Source organism: Corvus moneduloides, chromosome 2 (genome assembly GCF_009650955.1).
Source record: "Corvus moneduloides isolate bCorMon1 chromosome 2, bCorMon1.pri, whole genome shotgun sequence".
NCBI classification, from domain to species: domain Eukaryota; kingdom Metazoa; phylum Chordata; class Aves; order Passeriformes; family Corvidae; genus Corvus; species Corvus moneduloides.
Window position 1 is genome coordinate 109,618,990 of NC_045477.1, and position 27,171 is coordinate 109,646,160.

The 27,171-nt window shown below is 39.3% G+C and overlaps 1 protein-coding gene across 36 annotated transcripts in view; it reads right to left on the reverse strand.

Moving 5' to 3' along the window:
• Positions 1-27,171, reverse strand: part of LOC116440251 (collagen alpha-1(III) chain-like) — a 295,630-nt gene that overhangs the window by 56,062 nt on the left and 212,397 nt on the right. For 35 of the 36 annotated variants that reach the window (XR_004238504.1, XR_004238493.1, XR_004238492.1 and 32 more), the window contains 3 exons: positions 11,787-12,006; positions 8,821-8,930; positions 4,022-5,378 (listed from right to left, as the gene is read on the reverse strand). The gene's annotated coding sequence lies outside the window, so the exon portion shown is untranslated. Of the gene's footprint in view, positions 1-4,021; positions 5,379-8,820; positions 8,931-11,786; positions 12,007-27,171 lie in introns of those variants that run through there. The other variant, XR_004238482.1, reaches the window with a different exon arrangement.

Sequence of the window (27,171 nt, forward strand, 5' to 3'; positions counted from 1 at the left end):
GCAAGTATGCCACATATTGGAGCATCTTGAAGGGCTGCTTTAGATCTGGAGCGAGATCAATTCAAAATCTGAGAATTAGCAGGTAACTTTGTGACTGGGAAAAACTGGCTAGCAGCTTTGAACTATACTGTCTTCCAAGGCTGGGGAAAACCTGTTGTGAAGAGGCAGTGTCCAGGGTTATTCTTGTTTTATTGAGGAGGGCATCTCCCATTTTTATTCTGTGCTTGCAAAGCATTGAAACTGTGGCTCCACTGCAAAGTAGCTGCAAAGTTCCTAAGGGTTTAAGACAGCCACTTTCAGCAGCCTTCATAAGAGGACCAGAAAAAGCTCAGCTAAAGCCAAACTGCCATGAAACATCCAATAAAGTCTTCTCTTTCTGCAACGGGCAGGCAGTAGCAATGAGATACCAGTCCAAGGGACTCTATATCAAATTACAGCTGTGCTGAGGAACGAAATTGCTGCTGTCAGTTATTTGCAGTTAAAGCACAAGCACAGCAGGGGGAAATACCAAATGCTTTTACAGTGCCCTAATGACTATGAGTCAAGAGCATTATTTATGTTTGGCAAAAAACCAGCGTGAATCCAGGGAGGTAAAGCACTGTTGCTGCCACCAGGCACCACCTGCTTTCCCCTGCTGACCTGCCTGCCCCTGGGGGAGCCCAAAGCAAAGCTCAGAGGATGAGGGTCTCCAAGCGGGCGAGCAGCACCGAGCTGCCCTGCCAAGCTCTGTACTGGTGCTGGTGCCTCTGCATTGTCAACCACCACCCTCCCATGTCTCCTTCCCTGGTGGCACCAAGAAGATGGATATAAAAACTAGACCAAATAATTTTTTATTATTTTTAATTTCCACAAACAGGATCTTGATAAATTAGGTTGCTAGATTTTGTTTGTAGCAGCTAAACAATCGCGTAATGGCTGAAGAGCTAATGAAATGTACTTCAGTCACTGAACTGAACTGGTACATGATTTAATTTTCCCATACGTTGAAAAACTATATAACTATCAGGATTTCTTCTCAAAAAATGTTTGAAAGACAGCTGATAAATCTAGAAGTGTTTATTCTATTCTTCACATTATTTTTCCTTTCTAATAGGGGTTAGGATTCCTCTTGACCTTCTAAATTTTAAATTCTTTTGTCTGTAGATCATATTAATTTGAATCTAACAATTTAGATCGAATCCTTTAACATCTGCTGTCAATTAATTTATGAGTTGCATTCACAGAGTACAGAAAGAGAGTATACAGCAAATTATTTTTAATTTCTTCAGTATACTAAAATGTGGAAGAATTATTAGAATTCACCACACTTGGGCCAGGGATAAGAGTTCCTTCAGGCTTGAAATTTCAAATTGGCTTCCTAATGAAGTTATATTCATAATGCAGAGTTTAATTATTACACTTGATGAGATATTCAGAAGACTTCCACTTTTATGGAGCTGCTAAAACTGTAGTTAGAGTTAATTAATAGTACAATAATCAACCAGTCTTTGTGTCTGGGTCAGATTTCTTTTATATAAACATAGTCCTGAAAAATCCATATCTGAGCTCTGTGTAGTTACTTGGACTGTCTTCACAGCTGCTAGGAGAGAAGGTACCCAAACCGTGCTCAGGTGGACCCATAAGCTGGTTACTGCCTTAGGGATGTCCATCTCCTTGGCTAAGCAGGGAGCAGAGCTGGTTTAGCCCAGGTGCCTCACATTTAGGTAGCTGAAGTTAGGCACCTAAGAAGGACTTAAGTCTTCATCTCTTGGGATTATTGCAGCTTTTTTTTTTCAGGCAACAGAATATTCTCAGGTTTTTTTGGTAATTTCTAGTCATGTTAAGTCTTGTGGAATTATACACAACTAAAGCTTCAGAATAGAGCATTAATCCCATCATACAAATTTAATCAATTAGACTTTGAAGTAAAGAATACAATTCCGATTTATGCTTCTTACATTTCCTTGCCCCATGCCTGTCATCCCTGTGGAAGACTGCTTTTTCAGATCATGTATCCATAAATATAGGAATATACGTACTAGTAGGGCTATCATTCCTATTAGCAATATGTACCATTTAAACTGTTCATGAAGAAAGGATATCCTAAACTGATGCTATAACTTTTTTCAAAGTTTTTTCATGCAGTTAAGTATATTTGAAGAGATCTATAAATGACATGTATTCCCAATATGTGTATGGTATATCACTGGTTTGGATTCTTATTTATCTTTATTAGAAGTCATATCTCAGTAATTCTGCAATCTAAATTTTTGATCCTCAGATAATGATATCTTAAAAGTACCTACGAATTCTTGAAACTGGGTCCCTTGAGACTACAACATAGTGATACACCAAAGAAAGAGTCAGGACTGAAAAACTTGCCCTAGTTTTTTTGTGGTTATATCAGGTTATATACAAAAAGTTAATTTAATCATAGTGCTTTCATAAGTATTTCAAATGGTTATTTTGAATATATGTTTCAGAGAGGTATTTTGAATGTAGGATCCCATGAGGCCTGTAGCAGTAAGACCATTAAGTATCTGTGTATAATATACGAAAAGATCAAAGGGTAAGATGAAAAGAATAAAAATATGGCCATGTTTGATGCTGACATAGTCTGCCAAATGCTACAAATTGAAACTGAGGATTGATCTGAAATAAAATGTTTGAAGAGGATCAAGGATTACAGAACTTTGTAAGCAGTGGTAAGGGCATCTGGAACACAGACAGCTTTTTCATCTATCCTCCCAAAAGTCAAATGGAAAGGGGTTGAAAGGGACAGTCAAATCTGGCAAATCAACAAATGGTTACAGGACTGGTGCCACAAGCCAGGGGTTTGGCTACTTGGATGATGGGACTTGCTTTGAGAAGCCTGAGGAGTGATGGGGCCCGTCTGTCAGAGAAGGGAAAGATCTTTGGTCACAGGCTTGCTGAGCTGGGGAAGAGGCTTTAAATTACAGTTGCTGGGGAGGAGAAGCCTCAATCCACCCCACTCCTACCAGTCTGATGCCAGGGCCAACAAGAAATGCTCAGAGCCTGGAGAGGATTTACAGGTCAGCAGGAGAGCACCAGAAGAGCAGCACCAAGGAATTACAGCAGGGATTGGGAGAACGAAGAGCTGCCCACCATAGGAGAAGATCAGGTCTGAGACCATCACAGGAAGCTGAAGGTGCACGAGTCCATGTGACCTGACGAGATGCGTGCACGGGACCCCAAGGAAGCTGGTGGATGAAGCTGCTAAGGCGCTGTCCCTCATATTTGAGAAGTCATGGCGGTCCAGTGAAGCTCCCACTGACTGGAAAAGGGGAAACCTAACCTCCATTTTTGAAAAGAGGAAAAAGGAAGATCTGGGTAACCACAGGTTAGTCAGTCTCACCTCTGCACCTGGAAAGATCATGGAGCTAAACTGCCTGGAAACTATGCCAAGGCACATCGGAACTCAGAAGGTGATTGGTGACAGCTAACGTGGTCTCACTAAGGCATACTTAGGATATGTACCTAATTTCTAAGTAATAAAAAATGCTAGGCGATATTTTTTATTTGAAATAACCACCTACTATTCCAGCTGCAGATGTATCATTCAGTTCCTAGATTCTGTTCTGTAGCAGAATCATTTTGCCTTATCTTTAAATAAAACTCTATTCAGAGGATATAGCCTGGAAAAAATATGCCTTATTCGTGAAATTGTTGCTGTAATCTAATCAATTAAGAACTTAATGTGTAGGCTTTTAAGCTACTTTTGACAGAGAAAAAACATTTAGAATTCAGATTGTGGTTTTGGTAACTGTAGCATCAACTGTGAAATGAAAATCAGGGTGGTTTTTTTTTTTTTAATAATTCAGAGGTTCTTTTTTATGAATGAAAGAAATTGCAGTCCTAAAAAAGTCAAAGCATGTAATCAGAACTTGTAAAATATTCCATTCTGTTTTATGACATCTCAACTCCAATCAAATAAACAGAGCCAGAAAGAACCGGAGACTTGATTGACTGTTTAAAGGAAAAGCTGTCAGTTTGATTACAGGCAAGTGAACAGACACATTACTAAATGTAAACTGCATTTAATTTTATTATGCAAGCAGCTTTAATAGCGTCACAAAAAAGTTATGCAAACTGAAACACTGGGTGCAATTGCACACAGATTTCTGATAATAAGTGGGGGCTGTGGATCAAAGCTATTTTCAATTTAAGTGTTCTAAATTTATTAGGGAGCAAAAGGTAATTAAAAATGAGTCAGCATCAGAGGAAAAAAATCCCCCCACCACGTTGTTTCCAACCCAAGTGGTAGAGCTTTCAAGTAGGTTTGTAACAGTAGGTTCTTGCAGTACTGCAAAGAAATGACTCTATGGTGCTTCTATTCAAAATTTGCAGCATTTTTTGACTCCCTTTTTGCTCTGGTTTCATTCCCCATGTGTAATTAATTTTGAAATTCAAGATTACTCATTAAGTGAGATGGATGCTTGACACTAAGCTTGTGCGGGTTTTTTGGTCTACCCACAGAAGGAAGCAAGACACGAACCATTTCATAGAATCATGGAATCATTTAGGACTGAAAAGACCTCAAAGACCATCAAGTAGGATGGTAAACACAGCACTGACAAGTGCACCACTAAGCCCTGTCCCTAAATACCAACATCTGCATGTCTTTTAAATACCTCCAGGGATGGTGATTCCACCACTTCCCTCAGCAGCCTGTTCCAGTGCTTGAAAACTCCTCTGGTGAAAAAATTTTTCCTGATATCCCATCTATATCTCTCCTGGAACAACTTGAGGCCACTTCCTATCATCCTCTCTGGTTAGGAGAAATCATTATTTTTCTTCACCTGGCTGCTCAGGGGAGATAGTTCAAACCAGACTCAGATGAGGACTTCTGAAAATGCTGGGATATGCAGCTGCTGTAAGCCCAAAAGTGGACTTTGCAGCAGTGCCAGTAGTTCTGGGTTGCTGTATGTTGAGGGGAGATCAGACTTCAGCTGGGTTCTCCCACAGCCCATGGGACCCTGGTTTGCCAAGCTGGAGAGCCCCTTCCTGCCTGCTTATTCCTTCCTCCTGACCCACCCAGCAACACACTTACAGACCTGGAACTGCTCCAGTAATGCACAGCTGAGAGAAATGTGCAATTACAGCATCTGATGCATGTCAGACAAAACTCAGGAGGGAAACTGAGATGGGGAGATGGGCAGGGGTGGCTGCTACATGATTCCCAGTAGGAGGGCAGCACAGCTCCCTATCTGAGCACCTGTTCCCAATGCAAAGACAGGAAAAAAATGTTGGGGGGTTTGTAGGTTTCAGCCAGCGAGCCTGCAGTAAAACACAACAGTACTGAAGCAGTAGATGGCACATTCTCACAGCAACGATATGTCCAACAAAAAGCAATTCTGTAGCAGGCTTTGTTGTTTTGGCTTTAAAAAAAAAAAAAAAAAAAAAGAAAATTTAGTCACTAGAAAGGAAGCTGGCAAAGCCTGGAGATCAGTGATCACAATCTGATTACATTCAGTGTGGAAAAAGAGAGAAAAAGGGTTAGTTTTGTCAAGCTGAGGGAAATTATGAAAAGTGATTCTTTTCTGACTGGCAATCTTTTTTTTTTCCTGGCTCCTCAGAGGACTGTTTAGAAACTTATATTAGATGACTAAAAAGACATGGATGTACAGTTGAAAAGATGTAATGTTTTTCAAAAAGCTCCTTTTAGTTCAGTAGCAAAATGAAGGTGATAATTTGAGTAACAGACGTTGCAAAGAGAAATGGGAGGAATAGACAGCAGTCAGTGCAAACTCAGGGTAAGCTTTTGGAGCACAGAAAAATGGAACAGAAGTCAGCAGATAAGAACTTTGGAAAAGATACAATCGAACAGCAGTGTGAATGGTGATATCTGTATTAGGAGAAAAAGAAATCTTAGTGTACTAAATATACCTGTCATGAAGAAGAATAATAGCACAGCTAGTAATGAAGGAAAATAGTAGAGTTTTCAACAAATAATAATAATAATAATTTTTTGTTTAGAAGGAAACAGAATAGCTCACTTATTCATGAAGACACAAGATGTGCTTATTATTCAAAAGGCACTGAAAAATAAGATATTATTTCTAACTGCCAGCTATTCTTAAACTAACTGGCCTGAGAAAGTATCAGCACAAAAGGGCTAGGCAAGGAGATGTGTGACTGATGCAGCTACCTTCAGTACTGTTAAGTCATAGTGCTTAACAAAATTCCACACAAAAAATGCAGCTATTCTGACTTCAACCCCAAATATAAAAATTAATTAATAATTATCAGAACAATGAAAGTCACTCAACACAATTTGACTGCAACAAGGCTTGGCAAAACAAACCTGATTTTATTCTTCAGTGAGTTTGCTTCCTGTCTGATTGCTGTACTACGTATACATAATAGATGTAATGGATGTATTTTTATTTTTTATCATCACACACACATCTACACACACATCCCAGTTGAGAAATTGGCACTTTACAATATCAATAACCTTACACTAAACTGTTTTAAGCTCTCAAAGGGCAATCCATGAGGGCATACCTTAAGTGGTTTTCACCAAAATTAGTGCTAAGGGATACTCTTCATCATTTCTATTTGTGTTCCAGAAATAAATATAAAATCATTCCTAATACAATTTGGCTTAAGCCTATACACAGGAATTTATCTAATGATAACTGCAACGAGGGCAGAGCACCAACAGAGAATGCTCTCACCATAAGTTGAGTCCCAATCATTACAACAGAGTCAAAAGAAACACTGTATGTGTTGGAACATGGGGTGCTGGTCATGCAGAGACTAAGACCCTCTGTCCCAGCACAAAGCACTTTTAAAAGATTTAAGTACCTTAAATGAGAAACTGAGTATTACTACAGAAGGTAACAGTTTTGGTGCCTATATTTTAAAGGAAATTAAAATTATTTGGGATGACAAAAATTATTGAAAATATTGAAAATTATTAGGTTAAATTAAATAAAATTAAATTTAATTAAAAATATTAAAATTTCTCATAGTGAAAAACTAAGGACTCTGTTTATCCTGTCAAAGAAAGGACTGGGAAATGACATGAGCTGATCGTCTTGCTGGAGAAAGATGCAAAAGCACTCAACTTTAGCAAAGATCAGCACACAGAGAGTCAATGGTTGAATACTGAGGTCATCCACAGCCAGGTGAGAAATAAAGCAATCTTCAAAAAATGACAGGCCTTGACAGGACATTAGAGGAATAAATTTGATAACCACAAGCCAGGATTAAGTGGCTTTCTGGAAGCTGTGCTTCAGTTAACCAGGGGTAACTGGTCTCTGGGTAAGGATAATGGGACCAATATTAAGCCTTTTCGTGCAGATCATCAGGCTGCTTGTTTAAAGGTTCCCCTCTAATCTTAAACACTAAAACCTGGTAAGACAAAACATAAGAGTCAGAAGGATAAATGCTGAAAGTATTAGAGGACGTTTAAAACATGTAAATTATAGAGATGATACTGTGCATCTCTCCATCTTGGGTAAATACCAGTATAATTTTGATTCTGCAAAGATCTTAATTATGGTAATGATTTTATGTGGGTTAAGTCCTCAATGTTTCAATAGAATTTAAGCATCTGTTTAGATCAATCAAAGTTTTACCTGAATACCTAAGACTGTGAAATTTCCCTTCTCAATATTAAAATGCACCTTCTGCCCAGTTTATCATTTGTCACTGATTATAACTGATTTCCACAGTCTTTAAGGAAAGAGGAACCAGACTGAATCACATGTTTTTAGTAATCTAAACCTTTCTGTAGCAAAAAAATTTTTAAAATAGAGGTTTGTCTGAGCAGCCAGGTAAGATGAATATAATGGCAAGAGATCACACTTGGAAAAGAGAGTTTGTGAATTTACTGGAAACTTTGTAACATGAAAGAGTATGAGAAAACCTGAAAAATCATACTTAATTTCATGCTGTTTCAATATGCCCCACAATATATTCAATGTACATTGTTGCAGAACCACAAATACTGCCTCTGTGTCTATATCAGGCACATCTGGTCTTTGATAAAACAATTCCTCCACCCTCATCCTCATCCTCAGTTTCTATATATTGAAACTCATCCTTAATGAGATATTCTTATTAACGGCAGTGGAGAGCACTGGGTCTACTCTTTCCTTCCAGAAACACATGGTAAAAATTTCCAGTTTCTCATTTTGGCCTCCAGAGGTCATCCAGACCTTTACCTTGGAGTGCAGTGTGTGCAGAGCGAGGGTGGCTGGAAAAATCCCATTGATAGCTTCAGTGACTCATCAGTCTTGTTATGGACCAGAATAAAAAGTGAGAAGATATATTCTAAAAATATACCACGTGGAAAAAAAAGAGAAAAAGAAAAAGATAAAAGAGGAGGGGGAGGAAGAAGAGGAGAAGAAGGAGAAGGAGGAGAAGGAGGAGGAGAAGGAGGAGAAGGAGGAGAAGAAGGAGGAGGAGAAGAGGAAGAAGAAAGAAAAAAAGAAGAAGTACAAGAACAAGAACAGGAGAAAGAAGAAGGGGTAGGGGAGAAAGAGAAAAAGAAAGGGAAAAAGAAATCTAACCAATTAATTACAATCTTTTAAATATGTGTTAGAGATTTCTTTGGTTATTTTATTTCCAAAGTGGTCCCCAAATGTGTGGAGGGAATGCTCATGTGTTTCCTGGCACAACACAGAGCAATCTTTGACCACGTGGGAATCACAGAGACATCTCAAGCAGCCAGACAGAAAAGTCCAGATGTCTTGTAGACTATTATACCATTATTTTATTCATTTGGAGACAAAATGCCAGGCTGTGCAAGTCAGATAATTCCTCTGCCCCAGTGCAGTGACAGGGGAGAAGATGTGAGCACATCTGTACCTGCAGAACCTTGTAGGTGGCCACATTGCTCCTGCCACTTCTGCCCTGATGAAGCTGACACAGGAAGCTGGGTTGCGCTGGAGAGGCTGAGGGATGCTGAAGCCCCTCCCCTGCAGTAGGAAAGACAGATTTTGGCAATAGGTTGTTAAGTTAAAGTCTGGAGTCAATAATTACTGGACTCAAAAGAGTCCTTAGCTGTTCTGTTTGTGAAGTTAGTATGTGTGTAAAGCACCCATTTTCCTCTGAGAACTGCCTTAATCTCTTTGGAAATTTGGCAGAATATACTCAGAAAGTACATTACATTTATTCTTAATTAAGAAATTCCAAGAAAGTATTTAACCTGTGGTCTCAAAATGAAATGTGAAGGTAGTTAATGAGAACGGAAATCTAGTCTGAATCTGCAGAGAAATCAGCAAAGTTTTTTATGTAAAAGATCCAGTAGAATGTATCTATATGGTATGGAAATCTTTGAGGGACTATGTCAAATGAAATCCAGGCTATTAGGATACTTATAAATGCAATGTCTTTGTTTCAGTGTTCCTCACAATGTCGTTCCTTGTTTTGCTACTTAAATTCTTCCTACATAATTTGTAGTTATCATTCACAAACTGCCTCATACTTCAGCCCTACTGATTATATCATTCCAAGGGTGTCCCTAGTCCATGTTTCCTCTTCACACAGACATATTCCTCAATATAACAAAATGAAAGGAGTGCTGAAAAAGGTCCCCAAATGTGTGATATGATAATGTATAGCAAGGATAACTGCTGGAACTGGAGAGACACTTGCAGGAACCTAGAGTGTCCTGGAGAAAGTACTTCCATTTTTTACAGGTTTCTGCACTTAAACCATCCTATGGTTTCTGCTGCTTCTTAATAAGATGCCTAAGATTTTTTATCAGGTTTTGAAAAATAATGGGCATGATTTCTAGAATAACAGTATCTATTAAAAGGTTGCAGGATGTAAAGTAGCATGATATTACCTCGAGATGATTACATATCTCCCTTTCAACGTATTTGTCAGCTTCAGTTTTTCTTTTAATTTCAAATTTCTACCATTTAATTATCAGGGAGACTGGAGAATGGAGAAAATTCCAGGTTTATGCAAACCACTGGATTCCTTGTGTACATGAGAGGTAAAAGTGAGGGCTGTTTAGATGGAAAGAAATCTCAATAACCTAGAGATAACAATGCTTGATACTTTCATGGCAGTGCATTCGTTCTTGTCAAATCTATGAGAACATATTAGCATACTTCAATTTAGATGACAGGTTTTCTTTGTTGCTTTTACGGACAATTTAGTCTGTTCTCAAATTCAAAAGTGCTTTAAATGACTTGTGTTGAGGTCTTGTGATCCACTTTTATGTGGTTTAGTGGTGGACTGGGCAGTGCTGGGTTAACAGCTGGACTTGATGGTCTTAAAATCCTTTTCCAACCTAAATGACTCTATGGTTCTATGATCAGCAATATCAATAAGGACATCCTGAGTAATTATTCTTTGGCTTTTGTGATATTCAGCAACACAAATAAAAGCAAGCATAAACACATAAACACATTTTTTTTCTAAAAAAATGGCAGCATATGTTATGTTTTAGCTTGTTCCTTTCCCTAGTTTTCAGTCTTTGGGATATTTTACTTGCTTTCTCTTTAAGAAAATTATGTGAGAAACTAATTCCAGATAAATGGCTCAGAGTACCTACTCCTCTTTGGAAAAATATCGAACAGAAAGGGGGAAAATCTTAGAAGACTTGCAGTTCACCTTAATATCAACTCCAAGCACAGTAATGGCACCCTGCATGTCCAGGGCAACAGAACAAATTGGCAGCCAAGGAAACCCACTGAAATATTTGAGAAGTGGAACTTGACTTCGTACTATGTCAGGGATATGGTGGCATTCTCTCCTATAAATCAGTAACAAAATCAAAATTAACTGCTCCAGGTAGAGATGCAGAAATGATGCAATTTTTAAAGCACTGTGCATATCCAGTATATGTTAGCTGATATGAAACTGAAATTTCTCATTTGCATGTTGTTATGCTTTTGTAACAGACTTGAGTGCTTGGTGGCCACAGAAGTGAAACCTATACCTCTCTGCAGAATTAATGCATGTGGAATATATAATCACTCTATTAATTTGGGAAATTTTGAGACCTATGGTATTAATTTATGCTGAAAGGGGTATTTCCACCAGAATTCAGATGAGTCACTTTCTCGGGGAAACACAAAGAAACTTTCTTTGTCTGAAGGTTTTTCTTCACATTCAATTTAATCTGTTATCAGGCAGAGAATGTGTAATAAGCTGCCTTTGGTGTTCTGCACCACGCTTACTGTACGTGCTTATTGGCTTTAGGAGATCTGCCAGAGCAGCTATCAGAGTACCTATCTTGTTATGTCATCCCTAAAATGCTCTTGTACAACAAACTCTTGTTCCTGATAACTTCTGTAATGTTTGAGTTGTTTCAATTTATTCATTGAATATAATCTCCCAACGACTTAAGAAGGTGACCTGCAAATAAAGCTTTGTGTAGTTCTATTGCGAAGAGTCTGGTATTTTTCAAAAATGCTAAAATCAAATTAAAAAGTAACCTGTATTCCTAAAGGGAACACTATGCATAAATGACATCCCTCTGGAACTTATAGATAAGATTTAAAACATCCTGAGGAATTCTGTATTTCTTCATTTAAAATCTTGGTATTTTTTCTTGGAGATTGTACCAACAAGCACAGAAAATACATGCACATTAGAATTGGGAAGGTGTATTTCATGAACGATAAACCCCATCAGCACAACTTACTGCCTATCCTGAGCTGACAGTTTAAGAACTCGGTAAAATACTCTGACAGGTTAAATAAGTGGTAATGGCATCATTATAGCTGTGATGGCCCAAGAATGCGAGTGAGGAATATGTGCAGGGAGCAGTACAGGCATTACTACAGACCTTGGAAAAAGCAGTTTTAATTTCTCACCTCAGAGGAACGTCCTCCCTGCAAGGAGGCCCCTTTTTACCAGCCAGGTGGGGGCCACAAGTGCCCTGCAAAGAGCACTCACAGCAGCACCCGAGGGCCTGGCTCTGCACTCCTGACTTTTTGGTGGCTTGTGGTTGATGGCTGGTTTGTGGAGGTGATTGTGTCAGCCCATGGGAGTTGGTAATTGCTGCGTTATTGCTGCTCATTTTCATTGCGGGCTCTGGTTAAGAGAAAAGAGTGGTGAATAACGGCTTTATGTTGAAGTCAAAGAGTGAAACCAGACTTTCAGTCCTCACTATTGAGAGGCCACCTATATGCTCCAGGAATCCAGCAGTTACTAATTAATTGAACAACATAATTACGTTAAACTTAGAACAAATGTTCTCCACCATACTTAGTTGAAAGATTTCTCCTTCTGTTTCAGCCTGAAAGGAGATAATTTGTGCTGGAAAGCCCGAAAAATATCTCTTCTGTTTACAAACCTTTTTAACCTGTTTTATAGTTCTGTTAAAATAATAATTTATTATATGTTTGTGAATTTGGCTTGTTTTCCTAGGACTCGTGTTTCTTCCTGACAATTTCCGCACTTACAGTTATGTACTCCAAAACACAGAGAAAATAACCAAGACAGTGAAGAGTTTGTTTAAACTACCACATCAAAGAAGTATGTAGCTAAGACCTCTTAAGGCCAGACATTGATAAAAACCCGTTCAGCAAGTACAAAACAGTAACTGCATCACTGTAATCAAAGCGTTCTCGTGAAGCCCATGATCAAGTGAACACAATACTGGGAAATAAGAACCCATTTCTTGGAAATAAAGTCACTTTTAAAAGGAGAAAATTCATTGTGTGTGTACTTGCAAATGAATTATACCTTTTTAGGTGCTTACAGAACCTTCATCTCTAGAAGGGGTAATATAATTACAGTTAACCTGTGACCAAAAGCTGAAAATGTACTTTTGGATGGAAAGATAAAAGAGTCATCTGCAATGTACAATATATTGAACTGGATAACAGCATTTGCTTCAAAGCTCAAGGACACCTCAGCATCTATAATTAGAAGGGCTCTCAAAGGGCACAGACAGATTCTTTCAACTGAGGTAGGTGACACTTCTTTTAAAACAGCCCCACAGCATGAAAGTCTGACTTCCTTTTAACCTTTTAAGGAAAGTGAAAGACAAGTACTGTCAGCTCTGCTTTTGACTTTACCATCTCAAAGCAGATATACCTCAATAAAAAGTCAAATGATACAGCCAATAGATGTAGTTGCCTTTTAAACTGCAATTCTGAAGTCTAGTGCTGACTGAAGGAGGTTTTCAATATTAATTTATTAAGGTGTCTGAGTTTTTATAATCTTTCTGGAATTATGTTCTCTCCATTCTTGAGTGTGACAATAAAGATTTATACTTTCCCCTCTCTCCCAAAAAATCCCTGAGATATAACCTCCTCATATCATGAAATTGAGGGACTATGACAGAAGCTAATCCTGACCTTGGAGGAGGCACCTTACAAAAGGAAACACCTATTTACTTAGAGGAGGGCCCAAGAGAGGCTTTGTTGCCTTTCTAAACACTAAAGGGTGAGTGATAAACATCAAGTATTGAATGCTGTGCATAACAAGCAGTATTGGAATGTCATATATTTTTCTCCTTTCCTTAAGTATTTTAAGCTTCTCCTGCATCTGGATAATTGATATGCTCAAGGCAATACCTCCCTGTATGATTCAGATACTGAAAGGATCCATGAGTCTCTAATGGGAACTGCATCTTCATGCAATACAGTGAAATAGCATGACTTCAAAAAGTTCATTATTTTGATTATTGAAGTATCATCTCAGTATTATCTTCAGTACAGCTACTGTGGTACAAGAAATAAATTTATTGGCTCTAAAGGGCATATTATGCTATCAGGTTAATCTGAACCAAGTTCCTGCAAAAGCTCAGAGTGAAATCCTACCTCACTTTCTGGAGGCAGACTGATTTTAAAGCATAAAATAGATGAAGCTGTTTTAATATTAAACTGTTGCTATGCTTTTATTAATTGATGCTATGAACTTAATATAATAATTTGTGTTGATTTTATATATTAGTCCTGTTTGAAGTTTGTACATTGTGCTGCAGCATACTGATGGGACACAGGCAGCTTTGGCTAGCATCCAGGAGTCTGAAATCATCAGAAAACATTTTTCTTAGTATGAACCAATGCGAAGCAGATTCTGTCTAGAATGGTAGAAAGTCTAAAGGGGCAGTGTTGTATCCCCAGTGGTCTGAGCTTGTGTGCACAGCAAGGCTTCTGGGGAAAAAGCAAAACCAGTCCTTGGGCAAAGCAGGCAGGCTTTTGGCACAACTTCCCATCCCAAAAGCTCTTCTTTTGGGAACACTGGCTCCTCTTCAAGGCTGAAATAGAAGCCACAACCCAGCTGCTATTTAAAGGTTGAGAGCAATTGCTCTGAATTTAGTTTAATTCCATCCATCAATTAGACAGATCTGAAAGGAAACGCAACTGGTACCTGGGGAACGGAGCAGGATTTTAGCAAGGAAAGAAGTGATAAGGTCAGTGTCTCCCATGGGATAGAGAAAGACCACTGATTACCACCTGTGGAACATGCAGATGCAGACTGAAATAAATTAAATTCTAGCAATTATCAGAGTATGCTAATATTAAACTGTACCAAATAGGAATCACTTGAATCAGCATATGATTAGCAAACAAGCTATTTTATTTGTGTAATGCAAGAAGCTAGTTCTATGATTCTAGGGGAGGGGTTAAATCTCTCCATTCTTTTCCAAGCAGTTGTAGACACAGGTGGAATTAGTCTTTATTATGCAAGATATTAGAAATATTTTTTTTTTTCATCTGCACCCATGCTTTAGGGACAACATTTAGTTATCCTCATCAGCCAGAAATCCCTCTGGATTTCAACTACATCAGTACAAATGTCTGCCCAGGTGTCAGGATGATGCAAAGAGCTGCTGGCTGGGGTTTGCTTTCTTGGTGCCAGACAATGAGAAGGAAGCCCTCAGCCTCAGATCAGCCCAGATCCAGGGTATCTCATGTAGCATTTACTACCCCTCTCAAAGCTGCAAATGATGGTCTGCAGGTGAGATGCAGAAAGCATGGTCTCTCTGGAGACCCTAAAATAAGGAAAACAATCCCTGACAAGTCCTGTGACTCTGTCACAGCATGCACATGTGTTGGTAACATACTATGCAGCTGGAGAAAAATTTGTCAGACTTCAGCTTACACCAGCTTGAGCTATTTCTGAACATAGACCTCCTGAATTAGGTTGAGATTCACCACAACAGCAATATAAAGGCCGGATGGTTTTACAAATCAGTTTGAAATTATGATGCAGTAATGAAATGGGTAGGAAAAAAGGTAACAATGTGAAATGAGTTTTTAATTCCAAGAAAGCAAAAGTAAGGTAATGATAAAACCACTGTTCAGTTTGCACACAGGTCTTTATTCACTCACAGACAAGAAAATTCTTTAGAGCAGGAAATTATAATGAGAAAATGAAAAAAACACTAGGCCAGCTTTAAAAGTCAATTTTACCGGCAGAAATATCATCTTTAATTGTAGGAATAGCCTGAATTCTGAGGACAAGTAGTATGATCTATCTTTTGCTCGAAGTAATTAGTTAAATTCGAAAAAAGAGGTGATTAAAGGCACATTTGAATTAGTCCTTAGACTCTCTAAGAACATTCTTGTCTATGCTGCAAAGGAACAAAAGCATTTTTATGGAAGTGAAATAACACCAAGTCCCAAGATGTCACATGAAGAGAGCTTTAATAGTTTCGATGACTCCTAGTTCAACAAGAAAACTGGCCAGGGTCATTACAGGTGGGGTGGACAAACTATTCCACAGGTATAGGAGAAAGGTTCACGAAGGATGTCTGCACTTCAGGCGGCTCTCTTGAAAGCTGTTTATTGCATAGACAAAGTTACAGCATTTCAGGGAGTGGGTATCCAGAGCCAGCCCTACAGCTGCCAGCTCCAGCTGTGGGCATACCTGAAGCCACTTTCTGTTCAAGTTACAAAGCATTTTATACCTTTCTTTGCAGAGTATCTTAATACATAACAACCAATAAGCACCATACACAATACTTTTACATTTGCCCATAGCCTATCATAGCTACTACCATCACCATCTTATAGTCATTATTATCCAATCACAAGAGTAAGTAAGTTACAATTTAAGCTTACAATGGAAAATTCTCAGACCTCTCTTCTTCTTCTTGCTACATCAACATTTCTTGTTTGCCTCCGATCTTTTTGGTAAAAACATGTTTTCTATTTACTTATGCTCTTCTTGAGACTTATTTACTTGGTGAAAAACATGTCTTTGTTTGTAGTCACATACCTTTGTCCTAATCATAAAAACTTCCTTCCAACTCATCTCCAACCTTTGCCTTCTCAGTTATTCAGTGGTCAGTGTTTCAGCAAAACATCTTTTATTCTATATCAAAACTTGCTTTCATTTCTATTTCATCCTTAGTTTCTACATTCAGAGATCTTTCTGCCAAGCCTACATATCTGTGAAACTTTCTTACCAAACTTTCATCCTCTCCAACACACAGGAGAAACACATCATGCCTTGCCAGTGATTTACACATCTATTTGTTATTAGACTGAATTCATGGGGGTTTTTTCTTCATCCTGGCAAGGTATAAACAACTCCAGTGCAAATACAACCTTGACAAATTTATTCTGAAAGGCAGTGGGCTTAACAAGCTAACTGTGCCATCATGTCATATCCCTAACCATGTCAGAGTTGACTTTCTGTAGCATCTTCCATTATCCATCTGTCAAAAAAGTAGGAGCCCTCAGCTTCTTGAGAGACAGACAAAAAACTCTTACTTTCATCTGCAGTAGCAATAAGCAGCGGAAGAACTTTCTCTGGATCCTCCCTGAGCACTTCACTACCTTGCTTTGCCTTAGCACTGCACTAAGAAAGAGTCAAGGCAGAGAGGAACACGCTTGTTTTAAGATGGTTAGAGAAACCGGACCTGAGGATGTTTTTCCAGAGACTGACCACTAACCAGACCTTGTCCCACCTAGCTATGTTAAAATGTCAGAGAAGGACTAACAGTGCCTCCACCATCATGCATCCCCATTCAAGGAATAGTCCACGGGCAGGGACAGAGGCCAGGATGCTCTGTGTCATCCAGGCAGGGTCTGTGCCAGGAGCAGAGGTCAGGCAAAAACAACTTCTTGCTTCTGAGGGGAGTCTTGTCAGGAATTTCAGCAGCAGCTTTTAAGAAGGATGCCAACGAACAAGTCTGAATAGCAATGATTTCCAGGGCCACTGACTCACTCCAAGCAATGGGTATCCTGGTGTGAAGAGCTGTGGCACCAGCCCCAGGAAACCAGTGCCTGCCTGGGGCACTGCAGGCTTGGGTTGTATTTATGCAGCAGCTGAAATCGCTGTGCTGGGGATACCCACACTGTTTGTTCTGGTTGACTTGTTAAAGCAATTTTCTGCTTCTAACAGCACTCCTGAGTGGTCATGGGAACCCAGTGCCACCATGTGGCACCTTGGTCAGGAAGCCACACTGGTGGCTTCCCCAGACACATGGCAGACAGATGGAGATCCCCACTGCTCTGTCATTGTATATGGGGGAGGAAGGGAAGGTCTCCCTGGCCTCTCTCCTCTTCTCCTGCCAGCCCCTTCTACCCAACTAAATCTGAATTTCCAGTGGCACGTGGGTCCCCACCCTCTGTCTGCTTGGTCCTGCCGAGGTGCACCTCTATCCTCACCAGACCCCTTAGATCCTTATGTGGCCCCCAGAGACACAGACCTGTTACCATGAGCTCTCCTGGCAGAGGGTAATGAATAATGTTTCCCTACAGGCAACACACCCTGAATTTTAGCCCTCTGCTAGTCTTTAGCACACTGCCCAAGAGAAGCAGAAACCACTTACGTGTTACTTATTCTTCCTAAATTTGTTCTTGGGAAGAGCTGAGGAATTATGGTTGAAATATTTAAAAAAATCCCACCTAAGGCAGAGGCAAGCGTAGCAAATTTCAGCTTGAGCAGTTCTGTGTAGTGATAAAGCAATGAAAATAGAGCTAATGGCAAATACTAAGCAGACTTAGCCCCAGGCAGTTTTATTAGCTCCAGCAGGAATGTGTGGTGTTTTTCCTACAAATACTGCATTGAAGTGCTGTATCTCTCACTCTGCTTCTGTTCAGCTAGCAGCAAAACCCTAAGCAAACTTCTCTGTATGCACAACCCTAATTGAAAACAAAGTAAATTAAATGAATTCTAAGCAATGCCAATAACAGCTACTAGTTATTTTGCAGTAAAAATACCAATATTTTATCAGTTTTTAATAACTGTGTTTTCCTGCTGTTTGCAATGACAAGAAATTTCTTCCAGTAACAACACAGTTCTTCCCATGAAATTATTCAGCAGGCCTCAAATGAGCAATATATTAAAACCATACTAAACAAAATTACTGAAATGTAATTGTGCTGCAAAAAAACATATAAAATTTGAATTTCCATTTGGTGACTTTGCCTTAATCTCATTTCCAGCTAAACTCTTTTGCAAGAGTTTCCATTCAATAACTTTCACCATCACTGATAAATGGAAAGGAAGATATAGTGCTGGGTAGCACAAAACAATTTCTAGGGAATGTATTATACACATTTATCTTATTTTATGCTTGTAATTTATAAAAATAATTTGTGATTTTTTTTTAGTCTCTTCATTACCTGAAAAAAATATTTAAAGTGTTTATACAATTGCTCTGCTGTGAATGCAATTATCCTGAATGTGCAATTAGACTTTCCAGTTAAATTATGATAATAAGTTTATTTAGAATAGTTCCAGTCAAATATTTTTTTGAAAAGCTAAAGTTCTACGTAAAAAATGAAAGGTTGGTTCTTCACCCGGCCCGTATTCTCACTCCAGTGTCTGGACTTGTGGCACACTTCTTGTGGCCTTATGTTTTATGAGATTCGTCAACCAAACAAGAGGTAACAGCACTTTCCTCATGCAGATATTCAGGAACAAAATTCTTAGGTTTCATTTCCAGAGAAAGCAAAGAAAGCAGTGCTATTGTTGAGCCTGCACTGACATGTTCCCAGCTGGGGCCACTGAGCCCCTTGCTCTGGGCTCTCCCTTCGCAGAGAGCCCAGAAGGGCTCAGAGCACAGGGGATCCTTTCAGTACTTAGTCTGGGTAAGGAAGGGGTCTTCTTCAGTGATTCAGGAGTCTATAAAATATTAGAATCACAATCCCAGGGGTTATTCAAATCTGTCTTTAACACTGTACTGAAAAGAGTTTCTTTGGTTGCTGCTGAACAGAAATACTGAGAAAAAAAATCCAAGAGTGTTGAAAGGTTTTGTGGTGACAAAGAATTTCCAGATATTTCAGAGAATGTTAAAGAATAAATTATTTCTGGTTTATTGAATATTCCTCAGATAGTAGTTAAATGTCAATTCAGCCCCAAACTGTCTTTCTCCTTCATGGTACCCTGCCTTATTCAGAGGCCAAATGATCTTATTGTTGAGCCTGGTGAGACCACATCACATGAGAGAATGGAGACTTATGCAACTCCCATGTGGTAACATGCTGATGGAGAAACAGCTTTTATGCCAAAATCATTCTTACAGAACTTGCCCATCCAATTCTAATTAGAAATTGGAAAATTTTAATGAAAGAAAACCATGAATATTTAAAAGACAATAGCCTGCTGGTAAAGTATTTAAATTCAGCTCTTCTGCTTCTCTCTTTTCGCCCACCATCCAGCCTTTGCCAGTGCCTCTCTTGGGGGACTCGGAGATGCACAAATTGTAGTCTCTCTTCCAAGCACTGGCTCTGATTTCCTTCCAGCCAGTTGTGGTCAAAAGACTTGCTGGGGAGAAAAGCTCCTTCTTGCAGAACAGTACTTGTGAGGTCTTGCCAGAACAACCGGGCTTATCCCTCACCACTCCATAGTCACTGGCACGGATTTCTAGTGAGTCATTGCTGCCAAAATAATCTGAAATGGTAGCTTACATCTAGAGCCATACAAAATATTTTCACTTCAGTGACAATGCCCCTAATTTTATTGGTCATTTCCATGGTAAATACTCCACAGCATGGCTAGAGTTTGCAGTCACGATCAAATGTTGTTTTCATAGGTGGTACAAATGTGTAAGGCTGAAACTAAGTACACAGGCATGTTGGACAGCTCAAGGCACAGGTAGCAGCTAGGGAGATTTTTAACTTGGCTCCATATGGTAGGCACCTAACTTCCACACAAATTACAAAAGTTAGGTACTTAGCCTGCTTGGCTGTTTTGATATACACTCATCAATGTGTGCCTACACTGGCAGGTCTCTAGATACCTTTAAAACATACTCCATTAAAGCATAAATCTCCTTACAACCACTTGAACTTTCTCTGTGCTAGGACTACCTCCTGAAGGATATGCAGGCATCTGTCTGCCCCCTCACCCCTTGAAAGCCATGTGGAACTATACATATCTCATTCTGTAGCCTTGAGAGTCTGGGCTCTTGCACACAAATCAGATCAGAAATTGGAGCCTCTTTATTAAAATGTATCTGGATTTTTTCAGTTAAAGAAAGAAGAATACAAAAATTACTCCTCTATTCTCACATACTAGCAGAAAATTAGCTTGAATGCACAGAATTATATAGTAATAAATAAGTCAAGAAAGAATGAAGATTGCATTAAACACCAAAGTGATCATCAGCAGTGGCAGTTAGCTTCTTTAGGCTCTTTTAACCACATTTTCCCATTCTAGTTTCCATTTGTTAATTTAAAACAAGTGTGTATTTTCCCCGCTTGAGTTTTTCTTAGCTGTAACGGTCACCATGGTTATCACAAAGACAATTTAAATGTTAGGAATGCACAAAATTTATGTTTAGTGGTTCATTCCAGAATATACTTAAAACTCCTGAAGCCTGTGGATAACAAAGGTGGTTAAAGAAACCTCTCTGCTCAGTCATATTTATTTCATAGATTTGTTCACCTGGATGGTTAAGATTTTAATAGGACACATTCCTGAGAGATGGAAATCTGCATCTGGCCCTTAAACTGGCTGTATGTTTTACACCAAAGAATCGTTGTGGGTTGCAAACAAGAGGAGCTATAATCCTGGGAATGGGCCTAGGAGTGCCTTGTCCTCAGTTAGTACTTGTACCAGGCAGTTCCTTACAGAGAGGAGAATTTATTACCTCTGCCTCCTTCAGCAGTGCCTAATTTCCATTCAGTAGTTTAAAGAGGAGAGTGTTATACATATATCTGGGGAACCAGGAATTTGACTCAGGTTCCTAAAATATAGGCAGTCAGGATTTCTCTCCACTGGCCTCCAAAAAGTGCCCATCTGTCCCTCTGTCTAAACTTGGCAACCTGAATATTTCCTTTAGGAGAACTCCTTTACAAGACATCCATAATTAAGGTGCAAGATTTACTTACATCTTTTTTAAGATGTATTTTAAGATGTATTTTATCCTTAGCTGGTGGTCCTAACCCTTGTGCAGACCCTGCTGGCAGTGCTTTCCTCTCCTCCTCCTCCCCTGCCTGCCTCCAGCTCTGCGCCACTGCCATCCACACCTGCGCTCCCAGGCAGCACAGGCAGCAGCAGGACTTCCAGAGGGGGAAACGAGCCAGCTCAAATCGTCCCCACTGTGGGTATTCCTTGTTAGACTCCTTGCAGCTCTCCAAACTCATCCCTGATTGCTGTCTTTGCTTTTATTTTTTGTTAACAAAAACCATTAAGCTGGGAACACTGAAATCCCCACTGAGCCTTCTCCTTTTCCAAAACTGCCATATACAGCCTGGCGCAGCTGTAATGAGAGTCTCAGAAACACAAAATCAAGCCAATGTAGTAAATTCCCACTGGAAATGATCACTGACATCTATAAAGTTTAACATTATCCTCTGTCTAATATAAAGTCCCTTGGCAGAAATGATGCAGACTTGCCTTCACTAAATGTATTAGTGGAGATGGGGGATAACTCTTGCTAATAAATAGACTGTAAATACTCCATAGGTTTCCTGCATCTGAAATGAACAAAGCAAATGGAAAATTAAAGGAAAAGGAAGAGGAAAGAAAAAAGTGTTTTCCTCTTTTATTCAGGTTTCTGTTTGTTGGGGTTTTTTTTATTTTCTCAAGACAAAGTAGGAACTGTACAATTACAAAATCATTTTCCATGCATCTTGCTAGAGGTGGCATCAGATGAACTCCAACATTTAGACCCAGCTGAAGGTTCGTGCAGGCAAGACCTTCAAGTTATGTGAGTTCAGTGTTTGCCCTCTTGGCTTTGATATGATTGTGGCCAAGTCACTTAATTCTGTGTTTCAGCCTCGCTTTTGCTCTGGTAGTGAGAACTGAAGCCAATTGGTTTTTGCAATTATACTTATTCATAGCAAAATCTGAAGGTTGCTCAATAATTATTATTTTCCTGTTTTGTTTTGCCACCAGGAAAAAATCCAGCATACAGACTCAGAGCAGATGACATTAACCAATCTGCTAGTAAAGCTTTGACTCAATTTGTTGGAACAGCAGTCCCTTGAGACTCCCATGGGTCCTGTTTGCTCAGGACCAAACACCTCTGCAGACACAGCATGTGGGTCACAATCTGGGGAGCTGTGATTCACAGCCGTGGCCTGAGCACAGGCAGAGGCTCCAGGGAAATGAGGCTGACAAAGGGATCCATGTGACCATTTCCATTGCAGGTGTAAAGACGAAATTTTCCAAATTCACATAATTTTACTGTCTTCAGAATTTGTCATGCTGATTTAATTTTCTTGCCCAAACAAAAAGCAATACAGAAACATATAATTTCCAAAGAAAAGAAAATATTTTTTTTCTTTTTCCTCTTAATTTTCTCTTATATAATTTATTTCCTCTCTCCTTGTCCTACACCTGCAAAACTAGGCTTTCTAAGGAATGTCCTAATCTTGCATGTTGTAGCATAGCAATGCTTTCCTTTTGGCTGGAGCTTAGAGAAGTGATGCCAAAATAAAAGAAAAAAGAAAGAAATATGGAATTACCCATGTATTGAATTTATCTCAAAGGGGAGAACAAGAGACATTACACTTAAGAAAATCCAGGTGTATGGAACAAGCATATACTGCCTTAATTGAAACCCAGAAACATTTTAATTGCTAGAAAATGCTAATAAGCAAAACCACTGGTTTGTTAAGTGAACATTTTACTAAATCACAGGCATTTAATTTCCTCTCATGCATTTCAATAGCCTGCATTGCCTGAAAATAAAGCACTAAAAGAAATGTGAAGATTCTGTTTACCAAAAAAAGATTTGTTGTGACAATTAGAGTTTCTTCAAAATAATATTTTAAAATATTATCCATCAGCTAAGCTCAGAGAAAGCACATAATATGACATTAATTTGCTTCTAGCTTGAAATAGAGGGCAGATTTCAGTGAAGTGTCTTGAGTAACCTTAGCAAGGGAATTGAAAGGTGCTCCTTGTATGACTAAGGAGATGGAAAGTTCTGGCACTTTGGAAATCCCAGCAATGCAATATCCTTATATTTCTAATCAGAGCAACTTCATTAGTGCATTTTTTAAAGAACTGTAAGTGATTGACCGATAATTAACCAGTGGAATTGATTTTGACTTCAGACCATCAGCCCACACATTGTTAAGGCCATTTGACTTACTGACAGATAACTTCTCTGCAATTCAGAAAAGACTTCTGGAACAGAATTAAGACATTTTGCCTAGAATTACTCTGGAAGATTTATATTAGTTGTCCATGTTTGATACGACCTCCATTTTATTGCTCTGACTGGACAATTGGAATATTTCTGGTCTTTCTACTAAAACATCAGAGTGGCCCTTGAAGTAAACTCAATTCCCAGTCGGCCTATGAATTTTCTCAGGACAAATCATTCATGCTGAAGGACAACCTCATTTCTAATCTTTCTTTCCTACTGAAAAAGATGTGGCAGTAACCCTCCCCCATGCAGCCAGTCAGCCTTGGGAGCTATTCAGACACTGCAGTGAGACACCCCCATGTCATCAAGGCTAAGCATTCAGTATTCAGATAATGGGACTTTTCAATGAGTTCAGTGCAGGTGTGAGTTGGCATTCACTGTTTGCTAACCAGTCTTCCCTCTCTCTGCCCACAAAACCATGATTGCACTGGCCCTGCTTTATTAAGAAAATTGGGTTAATAATGTATGGGGAAATGTATGCCCCAAGAATATTGGTATAGACAACACGAACACTGACAGCTTAAAGGGACAAGCTTCTGAGGAACCAGCAGCTGTGTTTGGGCTGGGACTGGAGGTCCACAGAAATGAATGGACCAAATGACTTCAAAAAAAGCACATTTTTCATCTCAGTGGTCACATTCAGTGCTTCAATGAATTTTCTAAATTCATTGAAGATACAGAAACTGTTACACATTATTCCTCTATAAAAGGAAGTGCAGCTCTTAATCTTTTTACAAACCTAATACAAGTAAGAACTTTGGTGAAGCTATACCAACTGGAAAAAAACCCAATGAGGATTGCTTTAGCAGAAAATGGGTGATAAATATAGCCTTGTGAACTGTGTAAGCCAACCCAGTAAAAGTGTTACTGTGCAGAAGACTGGTAAAAATCTAGCAAAAGCATAGGACAAATAAATGGGAAACAGTACAGACATCTCAACTGTGCAAGGCTTACAGCACAGTATATACAGCTTATAACTTCTATTTCAGTAATATAAAAATATATTTAATCAAAGCTACAGAGAACTGTTTTATGAAGGAATTCTGTGTTTCTTTCAGTGCTACTCTTCAGCTGAGTACTTTGCTTCCATAGGTCACTTCCACACACAAGAAGCAATTGCTTTTTTTACAACATTTACCCAAATTATTTTCCATGCCTTATAATACTAAAAAAAAACCAGCTTCCCTCTTCTAGATTTACAGAAGGTTTTTTGCATCTCCTGAATAGAAATTGATTTCATCCATGATGACAGGCTGCTTCAAGGACACTGACACATGTGACATCCACAGAGTCCATCCCCATTTCCTGGGAAGGCTGGCATAATTTCCTCAGTCATCCTCATTTTCACTTTACCATTTCCCCATGTTTTCTCACAAATGGGGGTATCTCAAACACCTTGCTGAAGGACAAATCAGATAGATCTAGATTTATCTTAATTTTCTGTAAACAGGCATTCCCACCCACTGTGTTTGCTGTTCTGCTGGATGATGTCATCTCACAGCAGGCCCCAAAGTGCTTCAGTTCCACTAGAAGTTCAGTCATGCAAAGGATCTGGGGATAAAATACTTGCTGAAATCTCTCTTACTCTTTCAAAACAAAAAACCAAAATAAAACAAAACAAAACAACAACAAAAAACCCAAAACACACAAACCCACAAGAAAGAACCACAGTGCCTGACCATCTACTTGCACAGCCCTGCCATCAGCTACTTTAAGGCAGTGTCATTCACCTGAGATAACTCCAGATCCATCAGGCAAATTTCACTGCCCAAACATTTCTCTGCATGATTCTGAATATTTCATCCACATTATAAACGAAACTCTTTCTTTTAATATTGACCTTTGTAATTTGACTTCTGTTCACTGCAAGTTCAAAACTGCTTCTTAGTTCAGGTAGGGAATTGTTTTTTCAAAGCAACACCCTGAGGCACACCAAAGTAACAAGGAAATTCAGCTGGCACGCTGCTCTCTCCACTCCTTGCTTGCCAACAGGAGTCAACAAAGGGCTGCTGCCAGCAGCACTTTAGGGGCCGCCTGGGATGAGCCACCTCCAGCAGCAATGTCCGAATTTATGGCAGTGCTGGTGCCTGTGGACTGTAAAGTTTTTCTGTACATCCTCAAGCACCCAGAGTTTTGTCCTACCCCTGGCAGTGTTCCAGGACAGACTAGATGTGGCTTTGAGCAACCTGGTCCAGTGGAAGGTGTCCCTGCACATGGCAGAAGGGTTGGAACTACATGGCCTTTGGAGTGCTCTCCACCCCAAAACACTCTATGGTTCTATGATCACCTAAGGCTGTAGGTCCATCTGACATTCTCAGAGACTTGTGTTGCTCTTCTTTCCATGGGTGACCCAACTCACCAAGGAGCCCACACTTCCAAAGCATAAAGGCAGCAGGCTCTTGTACTTGGCAAAGCAGGAATAATTTTGCTCACCCAGACTGACAGACAGTGCCATGAACCTGCCTGGAGAATCCTTTCATCATGTCTGGCCCACAAGATAAAACAGGTGAGAAATTTTCTAAGAGATTATTGTCACATAAAGAATATATTCTTGGGCCAACAAGTCATGAAAATTAAATCACAGAAGTTTTATTAATTCTCATTCTGTCTAAAAAAAAATCAAAAATCCAAACAGACATTAAAAACCACAGGAAAAAAAGAGTAAAGTTCTTATAAAAATAATTAAATAAATATAAAAGATTATAGTTGTGCTTAGCAAACACCCAAACACTGAGGAGGAGGTATATTTTACATACTGACCAGGAATCCTACCTCTGTTTAGGGTCCAGAGAGGATTTAACTTTGCACTGCTGATGAAAGGGTGAAAGAATCTGAGGATAAAATGAACATATATAAAGTGGGAAATGAGATTTATGTGTGAAAGTCAAATCCAGAGTCTTGCCCTTTCAAGCAAATTGCATTTGTGTAAAAAAAAATACATCTCAATCTTTAGTTCACACAGAATTCAGTAGGTTTCTACACACAGATATGGGGACCTGCTTACACAAACTCCTGTGAGGAACATGAACACAGAATAATAAGAATAATAGATTTCTATTCTTAGTATGGAATCACTAATAATGAAGTAAATCAGTGCAGAGCAATTTCTCTTTCAAATACAATTCAGTGGTGTCAACAAACACCATTCCAAACTCATAATGATTTTTTCTGCCCAAGGCTGCGTGGGAGAGACAACATCTATTTTCATTCCATGTACAGTTCTTAAAAACAACATTGTAATTGAATGATTCAGAAATGCTGAGTCTGGGAGGAGTTCTTTTTCCCAGTGCTTCAGAATAATGTTTCAAAATCCCAGAAAAAGTCCCCATAAAAATGTAGGGGTCCCATTATACATGGCATCAGTAAAAGTCTATGGTCTAACAGTCTTCACGCTCTTCAACAGGAGATGTCTTAGTTTATTTGCCCTGGAAGTTGTCTCTGCCTCCAGTAGACTCTCCTCCTCTGGCACATGGTTCCCAGGTAGCATTAAAGCAGAAAGCATCAGGAAACTACATCTACTGCTTCCCCATCCTCTGCTTAGCCTCCCAACACCATGCAAGCAGCTATTCACATTCCTTGCTGTTCCTCTGGCTCCTCTGGTCTCTCCTGTTAGGATGTGTCATAAGGATGTGCAGGTGTAGATCCTTGACTTCCCCAGGGAAGCCTTGGAACCTCCTTGGGAG